Raw genomic sequence first — 14,095 nt, 5'->3', positions numbered from 1 at the left:
ACTTGTAATTCAGTGGTAAAGATTGTTTGCTCTTCCTGCAAAATATTCCAAACTCTTCTTAATTCTTCCACTTTGCCACTGTCACATTGGCCCAAGTCACCAGCATCTAAATAAACAGAAGTTAGATCATGGCACTCCTCTGCTCAAGACTATCTGTAAGGCCAGGGGCTGCCGCATGGCCATGCAGGTTCTCATTGGATTCGGCAGATAGTAAAGAAACAGTGGAGCCAAAAAAAATGGTGGGTCATTTAGTTTATTAATGTCTCTTACCAGTGGATTAGCGAACAGGCAGGGAAGACTGCTTCCCTCTCATTCAGAGCTCACAGGGCCCTGACATATTCTCACCTAGAGAATCTTCTCCGTTTCTTCCTGGAATCAAAGGCCCCACCAGCCTCAGCGGAGCTTCCAAAGGCCCTCAGCTCCGGTTCCACATCTGCACTCCTTCACTTCCTGCAAAACCCAGGCTGGGAAAAAAAAAAAAAAGATCCTTTCTCCAGCAAACATTAGCAATACAATGGCCCCTCCCAAGCGGGAAGGTAATCCACAATTTGCAATCTGCAGCCCTGAAGGCAAGCACACAGCCTTTCACCGGTTAGGTTACATACACAGGGCACTGACCAGGACAATGCAGAATATAAGCGAGCAAACCTAAAAAACACCTTTCACAAACTTATTTGCCCAACACTATCCAATGTCTTTACTGTAGTCAACATAAAAGCCAAAGTTCTTACGATGACTTTAAAAGCCTATCCTACTCCCATCCCCCAGAAACTCAGATCTCAATCTCCTAATGCTGTCCCCTGGTCTCTGCTCAAGCCTTACTGGTCTCTAAACTGTTCCTCTTACCCCTAAACACACTCCTGCCTCAGGCCTTTGCACTTTCTACTCCTGTAGCTTGTAATGGCCTTCCTCCAAATCTTGCCTTGGTTTTTCTTCCTTGCCTTCAAGCCTCTGTTCAAATCTAGTGTCTTTTTTGACCGCCTATATTAAATGCTATACCCTTTACCTAATTAATTTTTCTCAATAGATGTTCTCAGCCTCTGACATGTATATATTTACTTGTTTGTTTCTTTATCATTTCTCACTTTTAGAACTGAGCTTCAGGATAGTGAAGATTTTGTTTTGTTCATTATTGTATCTCTAGGGCCTCGCTAGACATGGCTTACAATGAAGGTATTCAATAGATATTTCTTTTTGCTGAAAAAAGTATAGAAATAATCTGTATACAAAAATCTGTTTGTTACTGAAAATCTTTCTGAATCTCTATAAATGACTCTAAATGAAGGCAAATGAGTAAATGAGAGAGGGGCTATAGCAGGGGTCCCCAAACTTTTTACACAGGGGGTCAGTTCACTGTCCCTCAGACCGTTGGAGGGCCGGACTATAAAAAAAACTATGAACAAATCCTTATGCACACTGCACATATCTTATTTTAAAGTAAAAAAACAAAATGGGAACAAATACAATATTTAAAATAAAGAACAAGTAAATTTAAATCAACAAACTGACCAGTATTTCAATGGGAACTATGCTCCTCTCACTGACCACCAATGAAAGAGGTGCCCCTTCCAGAATTGCGGTGGGGGCTGGATAAATGGCCTCAGGGGGCCACATGCAGCCCGCAGGCCATAGTTTGGGGACCCCTGGGCTATAGGACAGCCGGAGACTGTGCCAATCCTCAGAAACTCACCTGCCCAGATTCCTAGCTAGGGACCTCTCTTTCTTCCTGTTAGCACCCCACCACCACCACCTTTATGCTGTCAGGGCTAAAGGCCAGGCAGAAAGGGGGCTGGAGAGGTCCAGGAGGAGCTGTCTGGTCAAGGGTTAGGGAGAAGTGAAGGAGGCCCGGAAGTGGTGCTGGCCAATGCCCAGCTCCAGCCCACCTTCCCTCCTGGGAGGGGGAGGGGCTGGCAGTGAAGGTTAGACAAGCTGCCCTATGGAGTGGATGTGGGTCCTCATTCTGTGACTCTGGGTGGTAGGGGAGCCTGGGCTCAGGGAGGAAATGAGGAGGGCACAGGTGGGGGAAGGCTCCAGAAAGGGAGAGGCAACTATTTTTGCTGTACCATGGAGGGACCCTTTCTCCTACTCTCCCAGCACAATGAGGTGTTGGTGTGGGAGTGGGACTTGTGGTCAGAATTGCATGGAGACAGAAGGCTGGAAAAGCCAAAGTCTGTGGCTTTCAAGCTGTGAAGGGGTGGGGTAGGGGAAGTCCCCAAGTGGCCCTCAGGCTAGACAGCCTGTGTCCCAGCCACACTGGGCACCTCCCAGTCAGTGAGAGGTTGAGAATAAGCACGTCAAAGAGAAAACAGACACCTTCATTCTCATCCCGGGTTGTAGATGTAATTGTGGTCTGGGGGTGGCAGTGGGGGCACAGAGAAAGGTGGAGAAGGGGGCAAACACTGCTGAGGACATCAGCTCCTCTGGCAGCTCCAAGTGCATGCACTCTCGTGTGGGATCAGAGATTTCTGACAGCTTTTTGGGGAAGCCCCAGAATGCCTGTGGGGTCCATTTTGATGGGCTCAAAGGACATAGAAGAGTTGGGTTCAAAAGAATTGCTATTACTGCTGCTGCTGCTGCCCAGCAGGGCAGAAGACCGTGGTGGCCGGGGCCGGGTGTCTGGGGCGTGGGGCCCAGCAGAAGTGAGCTGAGCTCACCACTGTCCTTACTATCAGTTCCTGGGCCACTACTCACTGTGCTCTTAGCTGTTGGACTGGCCATCCCTTGGGCTCTGGTGCTGCCAGGGATGCGGGTGGTAGTGGTCACCTGGGGACTGGTTAAGTACGAGGCCTCCTGAGGCAAGGCCACAGCAAGTCTGGGCAGAGGTGGGCGACAGCAGGTGAGCTCTGCAGCAGAACTTCAGATGGCGGCACAGGCACTGACACAGATGGTGAGCTTCAGGCCTCCTTGTTCAACCAGCAGCACCTTGACGCGGCACTCACACTTTTCAAACAGATCTGGTGCTTCTTCTGCCCATTCAGGGCCTCTGGGATGGGCACTTCCAGGCTGGTGCCAGATGGGGCCCAGATGGCCGAGAAGGTGTCTCCAGCACAGCATCTGCAGATGTCCTCAGGAGTCGCGTAGCCCGAGCAGCTGTTCTGCACGTCCTATCTCATTCCAGAAGCTCGGCTGCACCCGCACTTGTGCTGGTCCAGTTCTTGGTTTCACTCATGCAATTCCTTGATCTCTGCCTTGAGCTCAACCAGCTTTTCACAATCTCCTGGGTATTGCAACCAGTCCCATACCTTTCTACTGGAGGCCATTCTGTGATTTTTTTCATGATCGACTCAATACTTTCCATCACTTTGGAAATAATGTAAATCCACCCTTTCTGGCACAAAGCTAGGGTGTCAACTACCAGCTTGAGGTCCTTCACCTCAGGCAGAAGTAACATAAACTCAGTAGTGAGAAGTCCCAGGCTTTCTCGCCCGGAGTCAGTGGCACCCGCAGCCCAGTCTCTACAGCTGCGCCCGCCACCTCCCCTCAGCCAGTCCCAGCCAGGCTGGCCCTGCTGCCACCAACAATATTTCTATACATTAAAACAGCTTCATCATGCCTGACCTGTGGTGACACAGTAGATAAAGTGTCGATCTGAAAGGCTGAGGTCACTGGTTAGAATCCCCAGGCTTTACAGAGTCAAGGCACATACGAGAGGCAACTACAACGACTACAAGTTCATGCTTCCTGCTCCTCCCCTCCCTTCTCTCTCTCCTCTCTCTAAAATCAATAAATGAAATCTTAAAAAAAAGAAAAAAGCTTCACCAGTGTTTTTTAAACCAACTTTGTAGCAAACTTTTAAAACAAAAATCATTTTTAAGTTAGAGTCTGCACCATATAAACTGGTTATGTTTGGGTATACGTAAGTTTATCCTGTCAGTGTGAATTTCCCATTGGGGAGAAGAGCTTTCTTCATCTTCACCACCAGCATCCCTTTGGGGGCTTAGCGCCTCCAGCCAGAGCACCTTTAACCAGTTTAATTGCTCTCTTTCTCTCAGAAGATGTTCTGTTTGGTGAAACTTGACCAGACACAGCACAGCTTCAAAGACAGCATCTCGGGCTGAGCCAACATGTGTGCTTCAACGTGAGGGGTGTTCGTATTGCCTCTCTTCTTCACTCATCCCCACCCTGTGCAAGCACAGTAGGTTTTTGATAATTCTAAGAAAATTCAGCTGTAGAGAGGAACCTATTTCTTTATTTTCATTATTGAGAAAATGTGGCAGGGGTGGGGGGAAACAACTGTCACCCCATCAAGGTCTTCATTTGTTGAAACTTTTCTGCTGACATAAAATTTAGGATTTCTATTTAAGTGCCTTCCCAAAATTGGTTTTGCTTAAGAGAAAGTCAAAAGGATTCCTGGATGCCTCTCATTCAGGCTTTCAAATTTTATCTCATCACCACATGTCACCAGTCTAACCCCAAAAAGTTCTTTTTTGGGCAAGATTTCTTAATTTTTTTATTTCATTGGATAAATATTCAAAGAATACACTGAGATCTTTAAGCTTAGCTGGAATCAATGTATTGGACAAGTAATGAATCTAATTGTTATGCTAGCTTCCATGTCAGCAAAATAACAGATGTACAGTATAATGGAAAAGAAAAAAGTTGCTTTGGGATTGTAAGAGCAGGTGCTACATGAAAAAATCACATGGAACTTTCTCAAGTACATTTAGAAACAGTTGGAAATTAGCCAGGATGAACATTTTCCTTCAGTCCTTGGACATCCAGTTGTGGGCTGGGATTAGGCCTCCGAACAGCTGAGTCAGGAGGACACTGACACCTTGTCACTTCTTCGAGCTCTTTATTCCTTCCTCGCCCTCCAACAAAAGCAGCAGAGATTGCCCTACTGCAACTACACACACACACACACACACACACAAACACACACTCCCCCCTCTCTCTCTCTCACACACACACACACACACACACTCCCCCCTCTCTCTTTTTCTCTCTCTCTCTTCCTCTCTCTCTCTCTTTCTCTCTCTCTCTCACACACACACACTCCTCCTCTCTCTTTCTCTCTCTCTCTCTCTCTCACACACACACACTCCCCTCTCTCTTTCTCTCTCTCTTTCTCTTTCTCTCTCTCTCACACACACACACTCCCCCCTCTCTTTCTCTCTCTCTTTCTCTTTCTCTCTCTCTCACACACACACACTCCCCCCTCTCTTTCTCTCTCTCTTTCTCTCTCTCTCTCTCACACACACATACACACAACGCCCCCTCTCTTTCTCTCTCTCTCTTTCTCTCTCTCTCTCTCTCTCACACACACACACACACACACGAGTCCAGCTGCCACATATGGCTTTCAGAGAACACTAGACAATGTTGAGTCCAAGCAAGTTACCATGGTTCTCTGGCTATTATTGTGTCCAGCACATCAGCGAATAGAAATAAGTATGCACATGTTCTAAAAGGCCTTTTGGGAGAAGGATCAGTGGGGCTGCATGGGGGACACAATGGCAGGCTTTGTCATAGAGAAAGGATTTGGTCTGGCAGGCAGCAACAGTCCTGCTGGACACAGGATTTGTCTGCAAGGGCAGTGTGGGAAACCATGTGCAAGTTTACAGAACATCCTCATTAGGAAAAGTAGGGCATTTAGCATAATTAAAAGTCATCCTAAAGACATCAGGTAAGAGCCTGCTGTTTTTAATTAATTGCTTCCGTGATCCTGTGACTTTAAAAGGGGTGCCTTTCTTGTCCACAGAGGTTTAGAATTACTTCAAAAACACAAGTTGTTCAAATGGTGGGGGAGGAAGCAGAGTGTATGTAAAAATTATGTGAAGACAAAAGAAGAAACAAAGGAGGACAAGTATGGGAGAGGGAGAAAGCATTGAAAATTATAAACAGTCAACTTCTCTCATTTGCTAAAATGACCGAGTTTTCTTTCCATGCGCTGTGCCTCAGCACCCTCACATCCAAAGTACAACTCCCCAGGGACCTGCATCCTGCTTAATATAAATTATCGGGGGGGGGGGGATACCAGGGTCAAGGTTAACAGAAAACAACTAGGAAATAAACTGAGAGCCACATGTCATAGATTTCTCCAATAAATAGATTTTTAAAAACTATTTTGAAGAGTCAGCATACCCAGCACAAGCTGGGCAAACCAAGGACTTTATGTGTCTCCATGATCATGAAAAGAGAGTGAGGACAATAGAATTGCAATAGTTAGGTGGGGTGGGGGGCAGAATGGACATAGAAGAGATCTGATCTAAAATACTTTTTTGTTTGTTATCTATAAAATCCCCAAAGTAAATTAAGTAATTACTTCCACTCTCTGCTTTTCTTGTGCATAGTTTATAAATGAAGAAATGGTTATGTATTTTAAATATTTGTATTCAGACTTTTTAAACTATAAAGTACATTGTATAAAGTAGTATCTGCACATTAGAGAGAATATTACTAATGGTTGGAAAGGAAAAGTAGCAGACTCACTATTTAAATAAATATATAAAATGTTCTCTTTAAATTTGTATATTTTCTTCTTCTTTTCTCCCATCATTTACATTGCATTGTACGAATTTGTATTCTGCTTTTCTTACTTACCATGGCAAATATCTCCTCGTGTCCTGCATCGTCCATGCAAATGCCTGGAAATTAGAATTATACCTCTCTCTTTTCAGAAGCCACAGTTTTCACTAAGCTCATACCTCTTTGTATGAGTGCGTGTGTCTAGCCAGGCTCTGTGATGTGCGTCCCTGCTACCATAGACTGATTCAGAACCAAGGTTGACATTGTTCTCAACACAGATGCTCTCTATTCAACCAGGACTTGTCAAATCTGGCAAATTTTCTGTTACAGGTCATAAAAGATAAGAGTTCATTGTGGGAGTGATGAGAAAGCCCAGAGAAAACCACAGAAATGGTAATAAAACAAGAACCATGAGGCAATAGAACTCATATGGTAGAGTGGAGTAGAGAGAAACTGTGACTCATTAAAACTAAGCTTAGTTGCTCTAATGTGTGAATCACCGTTAGAGCCAATAGTCAGTTACTTTCAAAAAGTAATAAAAAAAAATCAGCCAGTACAGATATATTAAATTCCCAGGAATAGTAGTTAACTTCTAAGTAATACTTACTGCATGTCAGGTGTAATTCTCTGTTCTCTACCTATGTGTTGAGCTTTTATCTAACCTTCCTATCAATTGTAACCACACAGAAACTCAATTTCTTTAACATGATCCTTTCTCCTTTCTGTCTGCCCACACCCTTCCTTATTCATTAAGCCCTTAGGACATTAGATTCTGGTCAGCATCAAACTATTTTAAGACCAAAGCTTCAGATCTGTTGAGGACAGAAACAGAGTTTTGATAAATTAAAGATAACATCTTGACCTCGGTTGTGTTTTGGCCCCAAGCCCATGAAAGCTGAAGGACCTTAGGGACCACACCCTCATGAAACTAAACAGACAATACCATGGTTGACATCTGGCCCTGATACAATAATCAACTACCTTCTACCCAGGCCTCAACAATCAGTAGATCCCACAACCCCAACTCCTTTCATCACCATCATTAGTAATCTTTCCTGTATATAATCTGTCCCTATGTGGGCCATAGGGGAGCTAGGTCCTTTTTTTTTTTTTTTTTTTTTTTTTTTGTATTTTTCTGAAGCTGGAAACGGGGAGGCAGTCAGACACACTCCCACATGCACCTGACCGGGATCCACCCGGGACACCCACCAGGGGGCGATGCTCTGCCCATCTGGGGCGTCGCTAGGTTGTCACTCCAGCACCTGAGGCAAAGGCCATAGAGCCATCCCCAGCACCCGGGCCATCTTTGCTCCAATGGAGCCTCAGCTGCAGGAGGGGAAGAGAGAGACAGAGAGGAAGGAGAGGGGGAGGGGTAGAGAAGCAGATGGGTGCCTCTCCTGTGTGCCCTGGCCGGGAATCGAACCCGGGACTTCCGCACGCCAGGACGATGCTCTACCACTGAGCCAACTGGCCAGGGCCGCTAGGTCTTTGAAAACAAGTTCACCTGTGACTCCAGGTGTGGTAACATTCTCTTAATTGATAAACTTTATTTTCTTGGCTGCAAATTCCTATTTCTGTTTGATTGGGCTTTGATGCATGCAGACAAGCAAACTCCTTTAGTTCACTAACACAGTCCTGTGATGTGGGCTCTATTATTATCCCCATGTTAACATGAGAAAACAGAGGAGCAGAGCTTTTAAGTGACTTGCCAAAGATTCAAATTCAGTGTTGGGCAGATAAAATGTATTATGGTCACTTTGTTAAAGATGACGCTGCCCATGTGGAGGCCGTTGCCCAGGTGATGTTAATGTGTATTGGGGGTGGGCTGTGGGCAGGCAGGATCCTTGTAGCCTGGGGCTTGGTTTTAGGACTAAGCCTTTCCCACCCTTTTTGATGTGGAGTGGTACAATCCAATTATGCCTCAGATAAGTGACTTTGTATTAGAGACTTCCTTATTTTGTATATTGGATTAAAGGTTTTGATTTCTACAGTATAAAATGGGGCAGAACGGGAGCTTGCTCTCTTGGTTCCTGAGATTAGCATTAGAGAGCAGAGAGTAGAGAAAGGCCACATGGAAGAGGCCAGGAGAAGCAGCCAAGATGGCAGAGTGTTGAGTGAGAAGCCAGTTTGTGCAGAGTTTGTGCAGGGAGAAGGAAAGAGATGGGGAACAGAGTTAAATAAGTCTGGTGAGCTAGAAACCTTTGATTCTAGGAAACTCGAGTAAGTCAGTAGCTTTGTGAGCACTGAATGAGTGAGTTTTGGAGCCCACTGTGTGTTTTTACTTGCCCACTGGGTGCAAGCTAGGATTAAAGATGATGGCCCATCAGTCTTTGGTTCTGTTGTTTCTTTACCCACTGTCCGAATCCTATGCAAACCTGCATGGGCCAGGCAGCTATGATGGTGGCCGTGGATACTGGCTTTACAGAATGATAAAGGTAAATATTCATAGGAAACCTCAACCACACCTGAGTTTATGTTAATTTAGGGATTTTTGGAAAGCAGTAAGGGTGAAAGCTATTTGCTAGGAGTACCAACCATATGATTAAAGGGTTGGAACACCCCTGACCTCAGAGAATGAAAGGGGATTAGAGATGGAGCTCAGTCACCAACAGGCCAAAGATTTAGTCAGCTGTGCCTGTGTGTTGGGCAGATAAAATATATTATGCTCACTTTGTTAAAGATGGCGCTGCCCACGTGGAGGCCGTTGCCCAGGTGATATTAATGTGTGTTGGGGGCAGGCTGTGGGCAGGCAGAATCCTTGTAGCCTGGGGCTTGGTTTTGGGATTAAGCCTTTCCCACCCTTTTTGATGTGGGGTGGTACAATCCCATCATGCCCCAGATAAGTGGCTTTGTAGAGACTTCCCTATTTTGTATATTGGATTAAAGGTTTTGATTTCTACACTATAAAATGGGGGCAGACCGGGAGCTTGCTCTCTTGGTTCCTGAGATTATCATTAGAGGAGAGAGCAGAGAGGAGAGCAGAGAAAGGCCACGTGGAAGAGGCCAGGAGAAGCAGCCAAGATGGCAGAGTGTTGAGTGAGAAGCCAGTTTGTGCAGAGTTTGTGCAGGAAGAAGGAAGGAGATGGGAAACAGAGGTGAATAAGTCTGGTGAGCTAGAAACCTTTGATTCTAGGAAACTTGGATAAGTCAGTAGCTTTGTGAGCACTGAATGTGAGTGGGTTTTGGAGTCCAGTGTGTGTTTTTACTTGCCCGCTGGGTGCAAGCTAGGATTAAAGATGATGACCCATCAGTTTTTGGCTCCATTGTTTCCTTACCGACTGTCCGAATCCAATGCGAACCTGCATGGGCCAGGCTGCTATGATGGTGGCCGTGGCTACTGGCTTTACACTGTGTAATGAAGCTTCCATAAAAACCTAAATAGATGCGATTCAGAGAGCTTCCAGGTTGATGAACTGTGAAGATCCAGAGAGAGTGTTTGCTAGAACCTCTGATCTATTGGTTACTCATAAGCACAAGTCACAGTGGACTTTCATTGGCATCTGCAATGTGCCAGTGTGTTTGGGGGAGAGGAGAGTCAGTCTTGTAGCACTGAATTCTAACCCTGTGAGATGCGATGCTGTCTCTACCTGAGTGTGTCTATATTTTTTCAGTCTGAAAGAATCTCTCATTAAATGTCTTTTCGCCTGACCTGTGGTGGTGCAGTGGATAAAGCATCAACCTGGAATGCTGAGGTTGCCGGTTCAAAACCCTGGGCTTGCCTGGTCAAGGCACATATGGGAGTTGATGCTTCCTGCTCCTCCCTCCCCCTTTCTCTCTCTCTCTCTCTCTCTCCTCTCTAAAAATTAATAAAAAGAAAAATTTTTTTAAAATAATTTTAAAAATATCTTTAAACATCTATACATATGTGTGTGTGCTTGTCTGTGTGTTTATGCAGAGAATGTGTATATGTGTATATATATATATACCTTGTTGGGCAGATAAAATATATTATGCTCACTTTGTTAAAGACGGCGCTGCCCACGAGGAGGCCGTTGCCCAGGTGATATTAATGTGTGTCTCTGTGGGCAGGTAGAATCCTTGTAGCCTGGGGCTTGGTTTTGGGACTAGGCCTTTCCCACCCGTTTTGATGTGGGGCGGCACAATCCAATCATGCCTCAGAGAAGTGTCTTTGTATTAGAGACTTCCCTGTTTTGTATATTGGATTAAAGGTTTGGATTTCTACACTATAAAATGGGGGCAGAACGAGAGCTTGCGCTCTTGGCTCCTGATATTATCATTAGAGGAGAGAGCAGAGCAAAGAGCAGAAGGAGGCCACATGGAGCAGGCCAGGAGAAGCAGCCAAGATGGCGGAGTGCTGAGTGAGATGCCAGTTTGTGTAGAGTTTGTATCTGGGATAAGAAAGGAGATGGGGAATTGAGGAGAATAAGGCTGGTGAGCTAGAAACCTTTGATTCTAGGAAACTTGGATAAGTCAGTGGCTTTGTGAGCACTGAATGTGAGTGGGTTTTGGAGCCCAGTGTGTATTTTTACTTGCCCGCCGGGTGCAAGCTAGAATTAAAGACTATGGCCCACCAGTTTGTGGCTCCGTTGTTTCTTTACCGACTGTCCGAATCCAATGGGAACCTGCATGGGCTGGGCTGCTCTGATGGTGGCTGTAAGGCCAGGAGCCATGGCTGTCACTATCAAAGCAGCCGCCTGGCCCATGCAGGTTCCCATTGGATTCGGGCAGATGGTAAAGAAACGGCGGAGTCGGAGGATGGTGGGCCATCCTATTTATTGGTGTCTCACCAAGACAGGCAAACCACAAAAGAAGACAAGGGAAAAGCAGAAAACCAGCTTTTCCCATGAAGGGCAAGGGATCAGGGAAGCCCCTGCAATTGTGATAGCAGGAACTGAGTGAGCAAGCTCCTCGTCTGTCCCACTTTATAGTGTAGAAAACCAAAATCCCTTAATCCAATATACAAACAAGGAAGTCTCTGATACAAAGTCACTTATCCAAGGCATAATGGGATTCCTCATGAGAGTGCACCACCCAGATCATACAATCAGTCAAGGGTGTGGGGAAAAGCTTAGTCCTAAAACCAAACCTTAGGCTACAACGACCTGGCCTGTTTATAGCCTGTCCCCCACACCCAATATAAGTCACAAGCGAGCAAACATATATATCATATTTACAAACTTATTTGACCAACAGTGGCCCTGGCCGTGGCCACTGGCCTTACATACACACACACACACACACACACACACACACACACACACACACATACATACATAATCAATTCAGTATCTATGTCAGTGTTCACATAGCACATAACCATTCCAGAGAGACAAAGTAAAATAAATGCTTGCCAGGGGTAGGTATAAGACAGAATGAGTGACTGTGGGTCAAATAAGTTTGCAAATAATGATGTATATGTTTGCTCACTTATAGTTTGCATTGGGTGTGGGTGACAGGCTGTAAGCAGGCAGGATCCTTATAGCCTAAGGCTTAGTTTTAAGACTAAGCCTTTCCCACCCTTTTAATACTAAGATCTTCTCAATACTAAGCTTTTCCCCACACCCTTGACTGTTGCATGATAGAGGGTGGTGCTCTCTTATGAGGAATCCCATTATGCCTCAGATAAGTAACTTTGTATCAGAAACTTCCTTGTTTGTATATTGAATTAAAGGGTTTGATTTCTACACTATAAAATGGGGCAGAGGAGCCCATGCTGAAGGATAGCAGAGAAAGGCCATGTGGAAGAGAGGGGAAGCAGCCAAGATGGTGGAGTGCTGAAGGAAAAGCCAGTTTGTGCAGAGAGAAGGAGATGGAAAACAGAGGTAAATAAGGCTGGTGAGGTAGAAAACTTTGATTCTAGGAAACTCAGATACGTCAGTAGCTTTGGAAGCCTTGAATGGAAAGGGAAGTGTTTTCCTACTGTGTGATTTTACTTGCCCGCCGGGTGCAAGCTAGGATAAAGATGATGGCCCACTGTAAGGCCAGGAGCCGCCATCGTGGCCATTCACATGCAGGTTCCCATTGGATTCGAGCAGACGATAAAGAAATGGCGGAGTCAGAGGATGGGGGGCCATCCTATTTATTGGTGTCTCACCAAGACAGGCAAACCACAAAAGAAGACAAGGGAAAAGCAGAAAACCAGTTCTTCCCATGAAGGGCAAGGGATCAGGGAAGCCCTTGCAATTGTGATAGCAGGAACTGTGTGTCCAAGCTCCTGGTCTGTCCCACTTTATAGTGTAGAAAACCAAAATCCCTTAATCCAACATACAAACAAGGAAGTCCCCGATACAAAGTCACTTATCCAAGGCATAATTGGATTCCTCATGAGAGTGCACCACCCAGATCATACAATCAGTCAAGGGTGTGGGGAAAAGCTTAGTCCCAAAACTAAACCTTAGGCTACAATGACCTGGCCTGCCTACAGCCTGTCCCCCACACCCAATATAAGTCACAAGCAAGCAAACATATATATCATATTTACAAACTTATTTGACCAACACCCACCAGTTTTTGTCTCTGTTTTTTCATTACCGTCTCTCCGAATCAAATGCGAACCTGCATGTACCAGGAGGTACATGCGAATCAAATGCGAACCTGCATGTACCATGTGACAGTGGCTGTGGCTATTGGCCTTACAGAAGTGTTTTCTCACTGTGTGTATTTCTCGCCCACCGAGTGCGAGCTAGGATTAAAAGTAATGGCTCACCAGTTCTTGGCTCTGTTGTTTCATTACCGTCTGTCCGAATCAAATGCAAACATGTACAGGCCAGGTGGCTGTGATGGTGGCCATGGCTACTGTCTTTACAGTGACTATTAATAGATATAGGATCTTAGGGAGGGCAGGTAATGAAAACACCTCAAATTAAATAGTGATGACGGTTGTACATTCTATATACTAAAATCCACTGAATTGTGTACTTTAAAAGAAATAAATTTTATATATCTAAATTATAGTTGAATAAAGCTGTTAATTTAAAAAAAGTCAAACTCTGTAAGTCTCTTGTAAATAATGTTTTTTACCTCTGTGAAATGTAAATCATACCAGAGATACAGAGACTATCTTGAGAAGTCATCTATCTGCCTTCAGGCAACCAACTGCTTGCTTAATTCCTAAAAGAATTCTAAAATCTGATAGAGAGACAAGAATTCTAAAACCCTACCAACTTTTAAGAATAATGTCAAACAAACCCTGGCCAGGTACTCATTTGATTAGAGCTTCATCCCCAAAGCTGTAGGTTTGATCCCACATACAAGAAGCAACCTATGTATGCATAAATAAGTGAAATAACAATTCAATGTTTCTCTCTCTTTCTTTTTCTTCCTTTCTCTAAAATCAATAAGTAAAAACTTTTAAAAAGAATAATGTCGCCTGACCTGTGGAGGTGCAGTGGATAAAGCGTCGACCTGGAAATGCTGAGGTCGCCGGTTCAAAACCCTGGGCTTGCCTGGTCAAGGCACATATGAGAGTTGATGCTTCCTGCTCCTCCCCCCTTCTCTCTCTCCTCTCTCTCTCTCCCCCTCTCTCTCTCCTTTCTAAAATGAATAAATAAATAAATAAAAAATCTCACTTGAGAGTGAAATTGCCTGACCTGTGGTGGCGCAGTGGATAAAGTGTCAACCTGGAAACACTGAGGTTGCCGGTTCAAAGCCCTGGGCTTGCCTGGTC

At 45.0% G+C, this 14,095-nt stretch overlaps 1 pseudogene; it reads right to left on the bottom strand.

The window, feature by feature from the left end:
* Positions 1-2,179: 2,179 nt before the first annotated feature.
* LOC136397080 (transcription factor E2F4 pseudogene) lies at positions 2,180-6,579 on the bottom strand (annotated as a pseudogene).
* Between the last annotated feature and the right edge of the window lie 7,516 nt (positions 6,580-14,095).

This window comes from Saccopteryx leptura, chromosome 3 (genome assembly GCF_036850995.1).
Source record: "Saccopteryx leptura isolate mSacLep1 chromosome 3, mSacLep1_pri_phased_curated, whole genome shotgun sequence".
NCBI lineage: Eukaryota > Metazoa > Chordata > Mammalia > Chiroptera > Emballonuridae > Saccopteryx > Saccopteryx leptura.
This window is presented reverse-complemented; position numbering and strand designations above follow the sequence as displayed.